This window comes from Nesoenas mayeri (assembly GCF_963082525.1).
Source record: "Nesoenas mayeri genome assembly, chromosome: 7".
In the NCBI taxonomy this organism is placed as follows: domain Eukaryota; kingdom Metazoa; phylum Chordata; class Aves; order Columbiformes; family Columbidae; genus Nesoenas; species Nesoenas mayeri.
In genome coordinates, this window is record NC_137551.1 from 9,863,138 (window position 1) to 9,884,207 (window position 21,070).

Here is a 21,070-nt window from a genome sequence, read left to right on the forward strand (position 1 = left end):
TTTTTGTTTGTTTTTTTTGTTTTGTTTTGTTTTCCCTGAAATACTTCTGAAGCACTGTATAACCAAAAAGTACTTGAAGGCCACAACTGACTATAAACTGCCCTCAGCAATATATAGACTTCCCATGAACTAACTCCAAGAGAGCTTTCAATGAATCACATAATCACTCTTCACTTGCCTTTACGTCCTTTTCCAGAGATGGGAGCCTGAATGCTCGTCTTTTAATCTGTTCCTAAGCTTTGCTTTAATTCTGTCTGATACAATGTGTGTACATGCTGTAGAAGTCTGTAATAATACAGAAGTTTCTCACTCTTCTACCAGCTATTATAGACAATCTCAACTGTAAACTGATTTCAGCCACTTACAACTGCAGATATGTGAGGGGAACATGCGTGTCCCATTGGCTCCCACACTTACTCTGAACTGGTCTGGCTGAAATGAAGATGCAAGCAATTACAAAAGGATACATAGGCTCAGCATCCTGCTTCAGTTCTCATTCAGCTTTGTACGTGGACAGACACATGAAATTTGAAGGATATTTCTTATGAAAAAAAAATGTTAGTTATTTATCTGAATGATTGGTTAATGTAGTTTTGGATTAGTGTCTCATGACATGTAAGGTCAACATTGAGAGTCTGATTCCGTGGAGTTTCAAGTTTTCAGTACAGCCCAAACCAAAAGTTTATAGACTTTTTAAACCTGAATTTGTCACGTTGGGATCAAGATGTTCATTTTATATGGGCGAGTTTTGGAAGCCTGTATTCATGAACAGAGAGATACCCAGATAATGCCAGGGAATTAAACTATTTCAGAGTATTTTTTTCACAAAATAAATAGCACAAAATCAAATCTGTGGTATGATTCAATTGTTTCAACTACAGTTCCTCAGTGTGAGGCAGATGATGCATGGAGTTAGGAACTGCATAATGCATGAGATAAGAAAGAGTAGTTTTCACTTATATGTAATGTTGTGAAAACCTGCACAAAATTTAAGAGAAAGAAACAGGCCAACACTATTTTTTAATGCTTTACTTTTAAAACATTTCCCAAACAAATTAATAACACAGACGTGAGTTAAAATAGTGGAATGTCAAGCCACTGTGCATTATTATACCTGGCAAAAAATGATAGTAATTCATCACTACATGCTCCATAGCATTTTCTAGTTTAGACTGACATTTCATACCAAAGATAGAAGATGATGTGTTCTCTGCCTGACATATCTAGAACACTCTACTCAAAGACAGGACTTTTGCTTAAGCTGCATAGGTACAATGAACAAGTACAGTCAACTTGTGCCTAACAATTAATCTTTGCATGCTATGGAAAGATAATCCAGGCCACGCAATGAAGTATAAACACTGCTTTTTTTCTCACATTGAGGCTTTTATTTCTTTTTCACTATGGTAAATAACATCACTAGTAACAAGTTGAATGTGCAATTGTTGCCATAAATGGGTCACTATATTGCTACTAGGAAAATATGACAGACTTAAAAACTGAGGGCTGGGAAACACAAAACATCAGATGATTCCAAAGGTTTTTGCAAAGTTGGCCACTATTTGAAACACCATATGTTCAATATCATCTGCATCTGCAAAAAAAAATTCAGATATTTCAGAAGCTGTCTTCAAACCAGGTTTGCAGCAGTGATGTTATACTTTTCCTTGGTATTACCATGGAAAAGTATAAGTTTTGAGGCAGAATAACAGCTCAGGATCTCAGCAAACTTTAGATCACCCTTTCCCTTTGCCTTTTTTCCCTTTCCTGGTTAAGACTGGGATTTGTTTTCCTACTGCAGAGTCTGTGGCAAAGGAACTTTAGATGGCGACCAAAAGGCTACATCTATTTTTACAAGAACAAAGATAGATCTGATCATATTGCCCCTGAAACCTCAAAAATCTCATGAGTTAATCATATAACTGTCATGAAATATTTAATTTTCAATCCACTGAGCTTATGCGTTGCCTCAGAAACAGTCAGGCAAAAGGATTACTATTCATGCATTTTACTTTTGGGTCAGTGCTGTGCTATTATCACCTATTTTGACCTGATAATCTAGTGCTATATGATGATGGCAAATAGGTAGTAAAAACCTTAGTAATACATGTCATAAAAGCACATCTTCCAATGAAAGTGGTGTGCATGCATGTATGAAGAAAGGAACGTTGGGATGAAGGGAAGATGTTGGGAATTTAATGAAATCTTTTCTTACTCAAGTGAAAAGACAGTAATTCTAGATGTGGACGACAAATAGGTTTCCACAGCAAAAAGTAAATCATCCCCCTCTTGCTCTTTCACCACCTGAATTCTGCAAAGTCACATATGGCACCAGAGGTTTATATGATGATACATGTGAGAAAAATCCTGACTGAGCACTGTGCCCTGAGTGGAGCCATAAATGCCCTGTTGCTGTATGGTTTGCCATAATAATTCAACATTTTTTCTTCAAAGTTATGACTATTCCCTTAGCAATATAATCATTTTTTATTTTAGTATAAATGCTGATAAGACAGAATACTTAAGGTATATTAATATTTATTCTGTATGTTGCAAGCTCTATTGGAATGACTCCATTTTTAGATTTGTCTCTTGCCTATATATCTCAGAAATTGCTTTATGGCACCATATTTACAAGAGAATTTTCCCTTGGGTTTCTTTCTGCCCTATGCCACTCATTCTAATCATCAAAATTGAGTATTAATGTTTCTGTGTTTTTTTTTTTCTCCCCCATAAAGCTCAAAATGCCTCAAAAATGAGAAACAAATTTATATATGCTTAACAAGTGGGAAAATGGAAAAGAGAGAGGAAATTTTTTACCTGTGGTCACAGAATGAATCACACAGAATTTGAAGTACAACCTTAATTTTTTAAACGAGCAAGAAGACTTAATGAGTGCAAACACAACCATTGTGAAGCTGGTGTGGATATTTCTTGCAAGGTGCACCGTTATCAGTGTTAAGCCCTCCTTCCTAATGTACAATCTGTGTTTCTAACCCAGTATTTGATAACAAGCAGTGTAACTTATCTCCCATGCTTTGCCCACTTGTACAAATTAAAGAAAATGCTCAACTATGGCTATTATTGGTGGAGCTGGTTACAGAATAGAAAAGCATTAATATATGCTAGGTAGAATAGAAAGATATATGCAGATGAAAAGGAATGAAAAGAAATAATGACTATGAGAAAGTTGTAGGTTGTTTGTTTTGTTTGTTTTGGTTTCATTTGTTATTGTTAATCTATTATTTAGTGTGTTGCCGTTGGTCTTCTGTTTGGAATGTAGATATATACTTAAGTGCTACAGGGCTGAAAGCCACATTGGATATTACTGAATTCTTGAGTTCCTAGCCAGTAGAAAAAGATTACAATCTCTTTTCTATTATTCATTTAGTGGTTATTCTTAAATATTAGTATTTACTAAAAATTTTGAACTATAATAATAGTAATAAAATACTCATAAAATTATGAAACACAACACTAAGCTTTGGGAGAAGGACAATCACACAGTGTTTAGCATTCATGAGAACTATCTTTGTTTAGAATAAATGTCAGTATTGACAATATGATAGTAGTAGTCAAAATGCCTATTACTCAGAATGCCAGTGCTCTCCTCTGTTCAGGACACTGATTTAAGATTTGCCAATGCTTGGCTTTGTGTGTGAATCTTCTTACCAAAAATGAGCCATCTGGAAGAGGATGTTTAATCTTGCTTGAGATATTACCTATGGGAAAGTAGAAAAGAAGAAGGATGGCCTAGCTGAGTCAGGTCTAAGAGTGAAGTGGAAGAAAATGATGGCTGTCTCTTATTCAGGGCTTTCTCACAAATGCATAAATAAAAACTCAACGATAACAACAATTGGAAAAAGAGAAGGAGACTGGTCCAAAACAGAGGGAGCAATGGAACAGGAAATTCTATTCCACTTTGCATTTGAATTCTGCTTCTGTCAGGACTCAGAAGAAGTATATTCTGGGTAATTAACTTTTATGAAGTGCTGATTTCCCTTTTGGCTTCCACCAGTCTGCCAGCCCTGCAGCCAGGGCTCTTTCTGCACACAGCCGAGCCAAGTGATTGCTCAGTGTGATCCTGAGTACAAGGTTTCCTCACAACCAACCTCTCACCATCTACCTAATAGCTCTGAGACATCCTCGCTCTGTCTGACTGAATGACCACTAATGACCCAACTGCTCTTAGGAAGATGTAGCACATTTTTCTGCCAAGACTTAAAATGTTTCTGTTATGTTTAGTACTCATTGGGTGTATGATGCAGTGTAAAGCCAGCACAAAGCATCTGGGCATTCTCAAAGCCATTTTTCTTTCCCTCCCCTCGTGTATGTAGCCTCTTCATTTACTATAAACTACCTGAAGCTTGTGTCTATAGCACTCTGAAAAGTGCAAGACAAAGCTGACAGTGCTCTCTACAGCCATTCGGACAGATAGTATGTTGGTTTTCAGAAAATAAATCGGTTCTGAGATTAGAAAGCTTTGACTATCCCATGTTAAGTCTTTTCTGACTTTACAGTTGAGCACAGCTGGGTCTGAAGACTGAACTGCAGTAGAATAAATCACAAATTCTTTCACAACTTCATGATTATTTCACAATTCACGACTTTCTACTACAGTCTAAAGTATAAAAACAGAAAAAAAATCAAACAAAAAGTAACAAAGCAAAACCAACCAAACAAACAGAAAAAAAAAAAACCAACCTACAAAACCCAGAAAATGACGGTTATCTTATGAGTGGTAGAATAGTGAATATGGATCCATGTGTGGGATCTTCAGTATTATCAGAAAATGGTCATGCAAGGGAGTATCCAAGGAAGGCAGACTTTCCTATAAAGGAAGTCTGGGAATTTCCAAAGTACCTGCATATCCTTTAAAGTAAAGACTCTTAGAAAGTCTCCAGACTTTTTCTTTTAGTTCTTTTTGTCACACTTGGATGGCAACCAGTATGGCAACAAGTAGAAACAGAAGAGGAGCTGAAAATAAGGAAACCATCTTTATGGCTAGGGTGCACAGAAGTGTTAACAGCAATTAAATGTGGAACTTTAACTGAAAAATGTTCTCTCAGAAACATAGTCAGTAATTTTTCGTCAAATATTGTAAAGAAGCATGGACTGAAAAATAGGTTGAACAAATATACAGATAGATTTAAAAAAGGTATTTCTACTTAAGTGTCTGTTCTAGAAAAAACTGGGAGAAACAAGAGGAAGCTATGTTTTCATAGTAAGGAAAGAAAACAGAGCCCATGGAACAGATTACATTTTTAAATATTTAAATAAATGTTGTCTCTCGCACATTTTTCTTTCTTTTTTTTTTTTTTTAAGAGCACTTTAATTAGTTATTGTTTTTCAGTTTGTCTTGAAGAATAAATTAAAAAAAATCCATATATCTTTTTAAGACAGCATCTTCAATGCTAAATTTGCTTCTGTAGCCTGAATGCTTAATCTCTATACTGAAAATCAGAATTTGTTTGAGGCTTTATGAATTCAAGAAATAAGTAGAAAAAAAATGTAGTGCAGTGAGACTTAAATGAACTAAATATTTTTCCCAGTGATATAGTATATGGAGCCTTCTGTAATACTCTATGTTTCTATGTAACACAGCAATGTATGAAATGCATCAGTAAATGTAAAAATGGCCCTTTTTCTAAGATATTTCTCCAAGCTATGTCAGACTGATTCCTAGAAAAGAAGAATTTCATCTCATGCTTCTGTTGAACATCTCAATGTCCCTATGTGGAAAGAGAGGTTCTTCTGTCACCTCCTCACCAGGAAACTCAACATCTTGTTTTTTCCTCTTTACAACACCATCCTCACAGAAAGGATAAACTGCCCAGACATCTGCTGTCAAGGAGCAGCAACCACAAAAGTGCTGCTCTGAGAAATTTGGCACTAAGTTGTTTGAACAGAAAAGAAACTCAGTGATGCTAATAATCCTTCAGCAGCAGGCAGAAGCTAATAGTTTAGTAAACATTCACCTTTAATATGAACTTTTTCCATTACCTATGTTAACGGTATTGTTTATATATGATAAGGAAAAAAATCCCTTTTCCATGTCGTCTTTGTTTTTTTCCTCCCTTCTGTGGGTCACCAGAGCTGAAAACAAACTAAGCTGGCTGCCTCTGGGGATTTATTGAACTTCAAGTGCCCACGACTCATTCCATGATTAAAAAAAAAAAAAAAAAAAAAAGAGAAGATTTGCCACGTGAGAGAATGAAACAGGTCTGGTGTTTTTTTTTTTTTTCAATGCTGCTTCATGTCAGGAGCGAGGAAGAATGGAAAGGCTATACCAGCTCTAGTAGAAAGTGTGGCTCTGTGGCATTCCGTGTCCACTGAAGTCCATGCAAAAAGAGGTCTTTAAAAATCACATCTGCTTTGAAGAGAGACAATTTGAAATGAGCTGTGCATGCACCTCACAAAACATCATCAGAAAAAAAATAGTACTTTTTGTTCTGGGATGGGTGCAGTAACAAAAGTGCTATTAACAGGTGTTATTTGGAATATATATAGACAGAAAAAAATGTATGGTGAGACTCCTTCATCCTGATTCTGGTGGGGATGGAAGAGAAAGAGCTTTGTTGCTTGAAGAGAGGAGATTGAATAACGTGTGGGAAGCATTTCCAAATGAAATGGCAAGGAGTTCTCAGAAACAAGGAGGACTCTGAGCTCCCTGTCCTGACCTAGTCACTGAAGAGTTAATGCTACTTCTCTACTCCCAAGGGGCAAATGAGGATAAAAAGGTGGCAGCTGTGCAAGTGCAGGGGCCCTCTTTAACTAGAATCTTCTGGAGGCAGAGTGCTCCTATATGAAATGGCACCTGAGTAAGCTGCAAACCTGGACTACGCTTGTTTCAAGCTTTCCTTCTTGTGCTCTTTCATATCTCTTCTTTCTTAGTGGTTAAACAAATATCTATTTCATTTGCTGCAGTCAATAAAACCTGAATCTCCTCTTCTGACTGAGGATTTGTGATGATTGTCTTCAGCTGTTTGTAAGTCATGGATGAAATCTGTAAGTACTTAAAAATTTTTTGAAGATTTGTAGATAATGGATGTGACACTGGAACAGTTCAGTTAGACTGAAGGTATTAGATATTCAGGAAGAATCTACAAGAGTGTGGGAGAGGGCTACAGTTTGAAAAGAGAATGTACAAGGAAATGACAGTAATGTATTTGAATATGGAGCAGCACATATTCTGCAACGGGTGGAGATGCCTGATGAGCAAGGCCTCAGCCTCCTTTTGTGAATATAGATATATTTGCTTACTTACCCGTGAGGTGGTCCCAGTACAAACTTATAGCAGGCACCTAAGTCTAAAAAGCAATGCACTATTTAAAAAGATAATGTAGAATAGGGCTGCTTCCTTACAGTCCTTGTTCAACCAGTCTGTCTTTATTCATTGCAGCAGGAAGGACCTTATTGAGAAAACAGAGGGAGCTAAGAAAAAAAAAAAAAGTTATTAGACTTTAAGAGAAAGCCTTGTGTTTTATGCACTCCTTATGCATTTTTGGCTTTCTGGGAGAACTATGAGGATTGATTACTCAAAAAATCTGTTCTTAAGGGAATTAATAAGCAATTAGTAGCATGATGATCATCTGTTTCTGTGTTTTATGTCTGCATGCCTAATAGTGCCAGCCTCTGCAATGCGAAGTGCTGTGCCCTACAATTCACCACCCTGAGCTCTGGGACCGTGGCCCCAGAGAAGCTGAGCTGGGCCAGTGGGGATCATTCCTTCATGACATTAGATATCTCATACATGCCCATCTGCAGTGACCCCAGAGTCTTTGGGTGAAGCTTATTCCTCAGAGGGCAGCCTGGCATTAATCTGAAGATATTAGGAGATATCCACTAATTATTTAAGTATTTTCTTTTCCAACTTAAATAACATCTATAGAATCTGCTATGTGATTCAAAGTAAAATGTAAAGTAGTAACTGTGAAGAGTAGGCTGAAAAAATAATTAAATGAAATTAAGATTCAGATCTAGCTTTTTCCACATTTGTTTTGAAGTCTGTTGTCATAGCTACTGCAACATAAGCTAGCTCAGTTTCTTCACTTTCTCTTTAAAGACATCTTCACCTTTTTAAGACAGTTAAGTAACTGAGCAAATGTCTGGGGACAAAAACAACAAACAAATTTGTCCTTTGTGCATCCATAATTTTATTACAAGCTATTATTTGGATGAGGGATAGTCAACCTTTTTCAGCTTGAATCTATTTATTCCTCAAGGCCAGAGAAACAGAAAATAATTAAAAGCATATTAAAGTACATTATAGTGCAAAAGAGTTACAAACATCAAACGAGTCAAAATTCAGCATGTCTATTTTCCCCTCAGTCTTGATTGTTAACATGAGGTATCTAGACACAAGATGGCCTCAAACTTTTGGCTTCCAGGAGCAACAAAATATTTCTATTTCTGGATTTGGGAGCAACTTAAAGTTTAGACATCAGCATTAACCTTTTAAATTTGGGTTAAGGTTTTGATAAATATCAGTTACTTCACTATTTATTTGTACTGCATATTCTATAATCTCATTGTTTTACTCTGAAATATCTCTAGAATCTTTGTATCAAATTATTGGAATTTCTTGGGAAATCAATATAGAAGAAACATTTTACTTCAGTAAAAATGTGGGTTTTCGATTAGACTGGAAGTCGGAAGTTAATTAGTATTTTGTTGCAGGTCAAGCATAAATGATCTCTGTCACATCTATCTAAATCAATATGGGTCTCTGGCCTATGCGGTCTCTTCTCTGTCATATTCCTCTTGTGGTTTTGTCCCTCTGCATGATTTGGGCTGTCTTGAGAGAGTTTCCTTGCAGCTTAGCACAAGCCTTGTTATGGGCTTTGCCCCTTACCTGAGCTGTATCCTGTTGTATTACATTTGGGAAATTCCCCCTGGTCGAGAATTGGTTTAAGTCCATAATATGTCAAATAATAGGTACCGGCAAATATTTTCTCTGTCATTCCTGTAATGATCTGACAGTTGGGTGTCTTATCTCAAGAAAATACCAAAAAAGGAATGTCTTGCTGTGCAGATAGGAAATATCTCTAAAACCCGTGTGTCATCCACAAGCTGATAACATAGGCTCTTTTTGCTTTGCCCAGTAGCAAGCAGCTTTTTCCTTGCTCAGTGTTTTTGAACTGTAATGTGGACACTTTGAATCATATGTTTGTCAGACTTTAAAAGTTCCTAAGTGCATAATTTTATACAATGTTGTTTTCAACAGTCTGAATCCTGATAGCTGTTTTCTTCCTTGACGGGGAAACTTGATTCTATAATGCTCATTGAGAACTGAGGATTGAAATGGGGTGTTGATCAGCTTCAAGACAGTTTCTAGAAATTCCTACTAGGCAATTCTCTATCAAGACAAAGCAATGATTGTGCAAAACGCTTGATTGTGCAGATAATCCTGAGCACATGAGAAATTACATGTGGAAGCTAAAACCCATGCCATATATAACTTTATATTCATTGTCAACGTAGTTCTTTCATGTTATTTGTTGTCCACATGCCCTCTCAGGGGTTTAGAGATATGAATATATGTCACTGGTCCAAACCTAATTAAGCCAATTCAATCTATTTTTTGCCCCTGGCTTTTTTGGCTTATAGTGATATAGTAATTCATACGAACTACATCTTCCCAATTTTTACTCATTTCTGAAAAATGAGATAATTAGCTCTGTTTCTCTTGTGTACTCTTTTAAGGCTTGTAGAATGGTTCTTTGCATGATCTACAAAGATAAATAAATGTTTAATACAGCTTTTTACATATGATGATAATTACATGCTGCACGTTACCAGTTATGAAATACTGAAATAACAGTCTACAAGTTGGTTCTTTGAAATTTTCAATTATAGTGTTCTCCTGTTCTGGCACTTGACCTTTCTTAAGTACAATCCAAGAAATACTCTGTTGGTTAACTGCTTGGTCTACACTGCTGCTAATTCTTTTGTCCAGTATGATCCCTTGTATAAAGACTAAATATGCACTGCTGTTCAATATTTTAATTTTAAAAGAAGGAAAGTTTGTATAAAAGTAGGAATAAGCACAATTTAGTTTGTGTGGTTTCGTGTAAGAGTTGGTTGCTAAAATGCTGTCTTAATGAAAAAACTGTAAGAGAAGAACTGTGTTCTGTAATGGGACTGGGAGGTATCAGTGTACAGATGTATCTGTGTAAGCATGTGAATACCTACTGATGTCAGAGTAAAATTTGTAGCAATATCAATTTTTTCAAACAATCAGCTATTTAAAGATGCTGATTATGAGCTGTATCTTCATGTGAAATCATCTACACCTGCTCTTTTTTCCTCCCAGACTTTTTTTTTGTGCCTAGAATAACACAAATGTCATGGTTTCATATACATCAGCTGCTTGAGATGTGGGCAGGGGGATAGGTTTAGCACCTCAGATCCCCTTTCCATGTTCCTAGTTAGGCAACATCTCTTTAGTATTTGAAGAGCTATATCAGCTTCTTCTGGCTCCCTTTGGCTGGGTGGAAGGCTTTCGTGGCAGACTCAGCTGTAGTGTGACTGAGAGGCCACACTGTCCTCTCAGGAGGATGGGGCTAATGGAAATCCAGCCAACTCAGAGAGTAGCTTGATGTAAAACACTTGTACAGCACAAAATGCTTTCACATCACCTGCAAAGAGGGCTGTAGAAATATATGCTTCACTAGTGCAGGATGACACTGGAAAAAAGACAACTGCGCACCAGGGGCCCTCAAGGCGCAATGCAACCACGCTCCTTTGTTTCTGCAAACAAGCAGGTCCAGGGCGCAGTCAGCAATACTGGTGCATTATAAATAAGTGTCTTAATTTAGCATGTCATGCTAACTCACACTTCACAATAAAACTGTAGTTTTACTGAAAAAGCTTTGAAGTCAACTGAAATGAGGAATTTTGCTTGTCAGCTGTCTTTGTGTTGCTATGAAGTTGATATTGACAGATATTAAAAAACTATTAGATAGCTGTTCAGATCTGGAAATATAAGCTTTGAATCTATCTTCCTTTTTTTTTTTTTTTTTTTTTTTTTCTAAGGAGTAATGGACAGGACCCTGTGTTCCTTCTCTGAAATGGCTCCCAGGGACATCTATACCAGTCACCTGCCAGCACTCCAGGTGATGAGCTGACCCACAAGGCAAAGAAAGCTCCATTGGGAGAAAAGATCTTAATGGTGATACCAGGGTAGATTTCTGCTATCTTAGCTTTGTCTTATCCTACAAAATGAGATGGCCAGAGAAAGCTTGGACTGTGACATTATGGCCAGTATGTTGCTCAAACTGTCCTTCAAGTACAGTATAGCAGCTGTAACAACTTCTATGTTCTGCCTGATTTAGCAGCACTAAGACTTCTTTGCTTTATGAGAACAGATGAATAATCTGGAGTAGATTTGGATGGTGTGAGACAAAGGTACTTCTTCAGGTAGTTGTAATATGTTTCTCTGGTCAGACATGTAGATATTGAAGGTTTCAGATTATGTTGGATCTTTCAGTTGCTCTAAAAACCAACCTACTTACTTGTGAATGCAACTTTTTTGGTAGCAAAAACAACAAACCAGCTCCTTTCTCTTCCTTTTGAAATCTTGTTCATGCTGTATCATTTGTGAGGGAAAATTCTCAGGTGGCTGACCCAGATAGGAGGAGGTGCTAAAGAAACAAAAAAAAACCCAAACAAACAAAAAAACACCACATAAACCAAAAACCTTTATAAAGCAGGAAGAAAGAGAAACAAGAAGATTTGAAACTCTTTTTGTAAAGATACAGTTAAATCTGGAAAAAATCATGGTTTTAGCGAAGTGGCAAGTAGGGAGTTCCAGCAACAGCATGACAGAGCCATGTTGTCCAGGAGTGAGTCAGCTATCTAGGAAACATCAGTGACAGTACCGGTGATAATTTATCCTAGTTAAACTTTTGTTTTGAGACTGTAAGACTTTTTCCTATTCTTTGTTTCATGCATTTTTTTGGAACTTAGTTGTCATGCACTTTGTGTGATGTGTCTGTTTTTTTTTTTTCCCCTAAATATCTTCTGTGCATATAATCCAGTATTTTGGGTTTGCAGAATATGTCAGCTTCCACTGATGTTCCTGTTTCTCAGGCATATTATCTCGATGACCTTTCTTTCACTGTTCTTTCAAAAATTATTTAAATATGTATCTTTGTCACATAGGTATTTGTCACTCTTCCCATTGTCAAAAATATCAAGACATTTTTCTCCTTTCACTTGCCTCAGTTTTGAAGTCTTTGTAGTGTGTCTGGATAATGAGTATGAATGTTTAGAGTCCTAATTGTGACTCTATGAATCATGGCTTGTAAAGTATGCTACGTTTCAGTTGTCCATTCAGAAGTGATTTTTTGACAAGCACACACTGCTGCTCCTTCTGCCATCTTTTTCTCCAAAGATTTACTGTAGAACATTTTCCGTACCCTTGCCTATCAGGTCGAGGGCTGTGTTAGCCACTCTGAAGGCCAAGGCAGATCTCCCTCTCAGCTGTCTTCAGTCAAGAAGCTTTGATGCTTTTTGCATCCTCCTCATGAGCTGCAGTTTTCTCCTGTGTTATTACTAGTCCCTCACATTTGCAATGACAGCCTAAAAAATGCTGAAAAGATGGAAAAACATTAGCTGACATGATGGAAGATTGTATTTCAGCTAACTCCCTGCTTCCTGCACACACAAGCCCACACCAGTTCAAATGTAACCAAAATCACTGCTTTTGAAGAAGTGAAGCTTTCTCAAATCAACCTGTTTACCTTGCCTTATTTCTGGCTTGAAACTTCTATGATGAAGAGATTAAATATTTTCATGTGATTAGCTGTAACTGGGATTTTATAGGCAGATGTGCTCTTTTTTTGGAGAGAAAGGGTGATAAATTAAGTTTGTTAGACACATCAGTAATGAATCCACTGGTAGTTTAATAGTATCAATAATTAAGAAGATGATTGAAGGTGGATATTTTCAGAGTATAACTCAAATACTTTCTGGTTAGCCAGTGAAAAAAGACTTGCCTTTTATCTGAGGTGTTCTAAGTCACCACTTGACAAACATCTCTGATAACATAAGGAGTCTAGACCAGTAGTTTTGATACCTAAGTCAAACAGCAACAGCTCAGGAAGTGTTCCTTGATATTTTCAGCAATAAAATATGTTTGGCTGATTTTATGTGGGATATATTTTTGATAAAGTGATTTATTATGTCATAGCAACATCCCAGAAGGTAATAACCAATTTTAAGAGATATTTCTCACTTTATTAATATTTTGCGTGGTGGTTTCCCATAAATTCAAAGTCTTTCTAAATGACATGTCCCAACATTTTTTTTTAATACTTTAATATTTCATCAAGTCATTGTGTTCTTTGACCAGGTGTATCCACTAAACTCTTAAGAGCAAACAGTATATATGGAAATATTTACCTATTGTGATACCTGCAGAAGTGTAGAACCATCATTCTGTAGTAAGAAGAGAATCATTGCTCATGTCTCTATTTCATTTACATGTGTAAGCACACTTTCAATTTATTTATTTTTTTTCTTTAAATACAGCAGAAGTGCTTCACCTGCAATTTAGCAAAATCCATTTGTGAAACACTAAAATCATCTCTCTGCATTCCCAAGCTAGTTTCTCTTTGAAAGCTCACATTAGAAGATGCCCAAGGGTAGTGACTGTAGGTGATCTAATAAACCATCACAGTGACATAAAGTCAATTCCACATCACTCAGGTGTGTGTTAGTCCCTGTGCAGGTATATTGCTTCTTTAAGAGATATAAAGGTTTAACAACTTGGTCACTCTATAGATATGCAGTGAGAGCACAGTGGCAGAAGTGTTTAGGAAAGCTGTAATAAATGCCAGCTTAGATCATCCTATTTTCTGTTAATCTCTATTGCTGGCAGGTATGTAAATCAAAATAGTGTATTTTCCTTTTCATACTACTCTGTGGCATTCATGTAAATAAGGCAAAGAAGTGTAGCCTGTGGATTTCTAACCAAAAGCACTGCAGTGAAGACCCATGTAGAAGGGCACTAACTGGCCCCATCCTGAGGCAGGTGGGTAGGTTCTCAAAGAAATCTGCTTAGTTTCTAAAACTTATTGGAAGGGAGGAGAAGGGTAGGTACAGAATATGTTTCATAGAAGTCTCATGTGAACAGACAGGAGAAATCTGGATAAGCTGTTGATTACTTGAGCTTACTTTTTCTGAAGAATAACAACTTTGCAGAAAATAATCTTTCCTGAGGAAGCATTTAAGGAACATCTGAGCTAATCAGTAAGTGTATAGCTGTGGAAAAAAAGTCTTTTGCATGTAGAATTGTTACACTGAAAGACAGAATCTTAATGGGCAATTTAAAATTAGGAAAAAGTCATCAAAATAGCTGAAGAATGTGTGTGGGGAAAACAGAACAGATATAAGTTCTCATTAAAACCAGTTTGGACATATCTGAAACTTCAAGTACAACCAAGAATAACATATATGCATTAGCAGCTGACCAGGACTTGCACAAAGCTCCCAGGAAGGACCTAACTATCACCCTGCCCGTCCAAGCAGGACCTGTGGGACAGGCAGCAAGGAGGAGTGACCTGTAAATGGGAAACAAATCAAACTTCATAGAATCATTTTGGTTGGAAGAGACCTTCAAGATCAGAGTCCAAACATAATCTAACTCTAGCACTAAGCCATGTCCCTAAGAGCCTCAGCCTCACCTATATGCCTTTTAAACACCTCCAGGGGTGGTGACTCAACCACTTTCCTGGGCAGCCTGTTCCAATGTTTCACAGCCCTTTTCATGAAGAAATTTTTCCTAATACTCAATCTGAACATTCCACACAAATCAGTGCATGTGAGGCCGTAGGATGTACTTTTCAGGCAAGCTCAAGAATCTATGGAGGAAAAGTGAGTGTTTAACCACAAAGCAAATTGAGACAAAAAAGGAATGATGTTTTTCAAATTGATCTATAAAGTTCTTAGCTGATGCAAAGACAAAAATAAACCACATCCCATCCCAGAGATGAAAGATACAGAAAGCTCAGATTGTAGCACAAATATCTGTTTCAGAGATGTGGTAGAGAACCTATTTCTTCACCATAGCAGGGAACTGCACTGACAAGCAGAAGAGACAATGTTGCCAAGTGGGTGCTGTGTGGCACAGGTCCTACAAAAAAGGTGGAGGCAGAGGGCATAGAAGAGAAGGAAGTATGATTTTTCTAGATGCAAATGTTTAGAATAGTCTACTTGGCCATGTCAAAAGCTCCAAACACAAAACTGACTCTTCTTCAGAGTAAGAGCCAAAGTGAAGGAGGATAATGAAGGAATTTTTGTGAGGTGATGTGTGGCTATTGTAAGAAATAAAGAAATAAAAGGCAGATGTGATCCAGACTTGTGAAAACATTGAAATGACAGAATTTATCTAAAGTAATTGGGAAAAAAAAAAAATGTATACTTATTGCAGGCTAGGTTAGATAACTGGGAGTCTATTTCATTTGGTTCAACTGGACAAAAAGGGAAAACAATGTATTGGTTTCAAAACTCCATTTGGACGGTGACATTTCAAGAGAACATCTTCTGCTGTCTCTTCATCAGAAGAGATATTCCAGAAATCATACCATGTCATTTTTGCATATGGCAGGATCTGAAAGAAGCACAAGACAACTAATTGCATGGCTGCAAACAAGGGAAGTTGAAAGTTAAAGTGAATGGCAGAAAAAGGAAATTGGTGCTGAGAAAATGAATTACTTGTATCACATCCTGGAAAGAGGAATAGTTTGACTGGATCAGAACAAACTGAGAATAAAGTAATTGGAAGCAACTCTTCTTTCTGCCTGTTCTTTCTGACCTTTGGAAATCAGGTTAGGAATGATTAGACACCATTGATATCACTCTAGTTGAGCAGAAATCATAGCATTTCTATAATACATTGGGGAGAAGGAGATGGGGAGTATTTTTAAGGAATAACTGGGACATAAAAGAGACAGATGAAAACTAGGGTCGGAAAGCAATGTTTCAGAAGCAGTATCTAGAGAAGCATTTTTGTAAGAAAACTCTCTGGTGGCACTTAGCTCAAGACTGCAGATGTCAGTTCTGCTGTCCTCAGCTCTTGTCATTGGATGTCAGAAACATGCTAGGGTGTTCCAGGAACAGTGTTTATTCTGTGGCTATATAGTTAAAATATGTCACAAAACTCACAAAAAATTTTCTCAACATAATGCTGGTTTTTCCATTACTGAGATTTCTGTTTGATCTTGATGCCCCAATGGTGAAGCCGCAGGTACAATGTTGTCCTGAAAAGAATTTCCAGTAGCAAAACAGCTCCTGCACTATTTCAGCGATTCAAATAAAATAAAATAGAACAAAAGATAAAGCATGAGAGCAAGTGAATGAGATACAATGAGATACAATAACTTTTCTGTAGAAAGATGTTATCAGAAATAATGAAATGCAATGCAGGCAAGACTTTCTGTAATGAGTTCAGGCCAAGGTCATGTTCACCAGATGTAGTACTATTTTTATTGTTGCTAGTGAATCTGCATGTGTCTCTGAAAAAATTCAGTGGTTTTCATTTCATCCTTCCATGGCCCAGTAAAGCAGGTCCTGAACAAGGATAGAGGAGATGTTCAAAACCTTCTTTTGGTTTTGCAGAGCATTCAAACCTCACCTGTGCAGACAGAATCTTGATATCTTGAGTATGATGCTGAAATCAATAACATCTGCAAGCTTCTCTTCTGATTCCCAGCATTTTAAATCATGGCAAAATAAAAGCTGGTTGGATGGAAGAAGGCAGTAAAGATTCCCTTATAATAAAATGCCATAACTCTGAAATCTTTGGAAAAAAACTTCATAAAAGAGTTGGGAAGCTGATGTAGCTGGAGTTCAGTTGAGTGCATGTGAAGTTAGGGAATAGCATGTAAGTGACAGGTCAGACACCTGAGGATTGCTCCTATTACTGCAACCACACCTGGTGATGAAAATTCTGGCCCGAGGTGCTGAAACAACCAGGGAAGAGAGTGCTTGCAGTGATCCCAAGAAACCATTAACAACCACCCACCGTGCAGAGAGGAGACACTACACAATTAGAACTGCCACTGCATGATCCTCAGATGCTACTAATGGCCATGTACCTGGGCACAAGCAGCAATGCTCCTGCACAGCTTTGCCCAAAGCCTTGTGATACTTCTATGTGAGATTAATATGCAGCTTCATTATTAATGACATCTCCTACCTGCCTGTGTGGCAAGAGTGGATATACTGTACTAATACACACTGTGATAACTTCAAATTAATGTAATTAAGTCCTTGGTTTTCTGTCTCAGCTTTAGATCAGCCTTTTTAAGTTCAGTACTCTGCATCAGCTCACAAAGTGTGCTTAAGAATCCTGCAAGTTCGCATTCAGCTAATTTTTGAAAAGCTAGTCCTCACCCCCAGAGATGGCCACCCACACTGGCTTCAATGGGAGAGACTAGGGAATGATATAAACATGTACATTTCATTGCTAACAGCCTTTGTGCATTGAGTGTCCTTCCCAGTCACTTGTGAATTCCTGGAAATTAATTCTGCAATGATTTCAAATCAGTATAAGTTTGCAGTGAAAAATTGGTAAAATGGGAAGTAAATCAAAATAATAGTAAGGAAGATAACATAGTGATCAGAATAGTGAAGATGCTACTTCCTGGAAAGAGTAAGTAGTTTTTAATGAGAAAAAAAAAAAATCTGTCCTAAAGGTGATTGCATATATCAATGTTTGTCTTATATTTTAGGGGCATGTAATATAGTTTTTAAGTAGTGATGCCTAGGAAAGCAAGTACTGTAATTAGGGATAGTTTTAAGATGTAGGGGTGAAGAGTAGATAGGAGTTTTGCATTATAAGAAATTTCTAAGATCTTAGGGCTTCAGTTAATAGGTTTATGAATTTTTATTGGTAGTCTGATTGATAAAATGAAAATTCAGTAGCTGCATCATAGGAAAATTTAATTTGAAAGGTCCACCTCCTCCTTTTCTCCTGCTGGCTTTAATTTACACATACTGAAACCAGCTCTCCCACCCATAAATAAACAAGTAAATAAAAGGGTTTTCCACATAAGCAGTACAACAGGGAGGTGTTGGCAGAAGTAGCTGTGTGTAAAGGTGAACAGAGGCAGCCTTTAGAGAGAAGAGTCCTCTAACTGGCTGCAGGGAGAGAAGGACTCCTGAGTGTTTTTTCCCTTGTGCTGGGCCAGCTCATGCCAAGAGGTTCAAAAAGAAGGTTTAAAGGAGAAGGGAACTGTTGAGAAGTTAGTGGGGAAGCAGCTAATGGTGGCTGGCTGTGCTGCAAGTGCCATAGTCAAGCAAGGTGAGGGACTGAGAGGTGGCAGCTAGATCCAGTGGAGAGAGAGAAGACCCCAGCTGTTAAAGCATGTTGAACCTGCAGACTTAAAAATCTTTCTACGTTGTGATCATTTGCTTCCATTTTTGTTCATAATGAGCTAACCTGCTGTGCCACGTCAGCCTCTTACTGTCTTTTTCCTTGTCTGGCCTTTGAAGAGGGGGATCATCACCTACTGAAACACCTCTGAACAGAGAAGTCCTAATTTTCAAGCTAGTGCTTACAAAATTATCCAGACTGTGTGCTCTGTAAACAGCTAGGTGTTTTGGACTTGGAAATGAAGGAAGCTGTGGCGTGCACAGGAGTGGAGTGCAGTTCCAAATTCGAGTAAGAGTGTTACAGGTTGATTTTGTCTTTTCCCTGTACCTAACATTTCATACCCATATTTATTTCAACTTCTCAGTTCTCCTACTAGAAAATAATTTGTTGCCTCAGTTGTAGCTTTGAGCCACAGTTAGCTTCCTTCTGCATCTGCTTCTAACCAGTCCATGTTGTGTACCAGAGCTATTGTATGACACAGCAACTGAGTTAATGGCTTTATGTTACGGGGGTTTTTTAAGCTCTAATATTTTTCTCTCCAAGCTAAGCATAGTATTAGTGTCAACCAACCAGAAGATAATAACTGTAGTTTCAAATATCAATAAACACCCTGTTAAGGACGATTATTTATGTCCAGGTACATGTGCTCTGAGATCCAGGACAGATGAGCCTTTAGGCAATAATGTTTTTGTGAAAAGGTGATTCTGCTGGTTTCATTCCTGTCATTTCCAGGGGCCCAGCTGTCTTTTGTGGAGGTTTTTTTCAGTTTGTTTGTTTGTTTGTTTGTTTTTGTTTTGTTTTCCATTAGCGAGGATTCTCTCTGACTTTTCAAGTCCTCATCTGCATATGCCTCCCTTTTGAGACATCTTTTGAGAGGTGTTGTGTGAGGTAGCAATGGCAGAACTCTCTCATGAGATGTCAGGAGCACTTTCAAGTGTTGTTTCCCCTTAGCATCCCCCATGGCATTGTTTTCATTAAGTCTCTTGGCTAGTGATGTTTTTCACAACACAGTCTATTCCCATTTCTGCAGATCCTGACTTTGAGATTTGCAGACGACTTCTCGGGAAATTGCAATGTCTTTGTAAGGACTTATTTCTGGGTTCTGTGCTCATGGCTGTAAATAATGTTCTGTCTCAGTGCAAAAGTGCAAACAAGTTTCTTATTAAGGAATTGTGTAATCTTTCAAATTCATAAGATGATTTTCTGAATTCCAAAAATCTTTCTCTGATTTTTTTTTAATCTTTAGTAAATCAACTATATATTTAGGAAAAAAAAAAAAAAAGAAGAAGAAAAAAAAATACCACAAAAACCCTTTTCCCCTTTATCTTCACAGAGTCAGTAGTTGTCCAAGTATGCCAGTACAATGTTATGTTAGGCTCCCAAACACTATGAGAAGACAAGTCCTTTAAAGTGCATGTTCCTTTCCACTGCTCTGAAGTCTGCTTTTCAGACCCTGTTAACTGTCTTTAACCTTGTCTAGTTGCTATTCTCATTGTTGAAAGGTTTCTTTTTTTCCCAGCTCTGGCAGAGCTGTGAATTGTACTGAGGTTGGTTTGTTTGTTTCCATTTGGAGTCCTTTCCTCTGTTACACTCCCAATGATATAGCCAAGGTGCCTGACAGAGCTCTGCCTCATTCAGTGTCTGATCAGCAATGCACAACATGAACCTCTCTGCAGAAAACAATGCTTTCCAGATGCCTCTTGCCAGAATAATTCAAAGCCCAGATCTCTACAGCTGGCATGGTGGCTTTGGTAAAGAGACAAAGACCAGCCTGAAGGGAATTACGGGGACCAGGAGCCCCTACAGAGGGAAGTGGCAGTTTTGTTTGGACAACTAAGAGCTGATAGACTCCATGGGAACCTTGTGTGTCCCCCAGCAGTGAGTGGCCATTCAAACTTGTCACTTTATTGGTGACTGAAGTAATTTATCAGCTTAGCATTCCTTTGCAGCCTCTTCATGCTGGCATTGATTTATCACAATAAGTAAAAGGAGCTGATGTCATTGTCACAAATATCTTCATAATTGCAGCTTAAAGTCAGCCTACTGTAATTTGAAAAGACATGTTTCCTTCCCTGTGAGGATGGCCTTATTCTCAAACTGGCTTCTGAGAATGAAAATCCCAAACCTGGTATAAGCCAAAGCAGTCAGTTTTATTTCACTTCTTAGGTGTCTCCTCTAGGTTCATCATTGACTTTTGGTCTTGAGAATAGGTCCTAGACCTTGTAGATCCAAAGTACTAACAAGAATTTGCTTTCTGATAGGGGGGGAGGGAGGAAGAATAAAAAAATCAGTAGTTTTAGCTGAACAGCCAAGGACTGAATTAACATCGACATGATTTGCCTTCCAGAGAAGGGCTGAGACATATTGGCAAGAAAATGTGCAGAGACCTGGCTTGCAGTCTTGTAGCTTGGCTTGTGCAATGCTTGTAGTGCATGACCACTTTATATTTAGCACTCTCTCATGCTGTCAAATGCTGCTGGTTACATGCTACTGGTTACATTTTTTTTTTCTTTAATTTTCTTATTTTATTTTTTTTATTTTTATTTTTTTTTTTTTTAAGATGATGTTAATTTGTGTATTTGAATTTGTACTCTGAACATCAGCTGTTCGCACTACAGATTACTTCTTGCATCTTCCTTAATTCATAACCTAGAAAGGATTGGAACCAGTGACTTCAGGACAACCCTT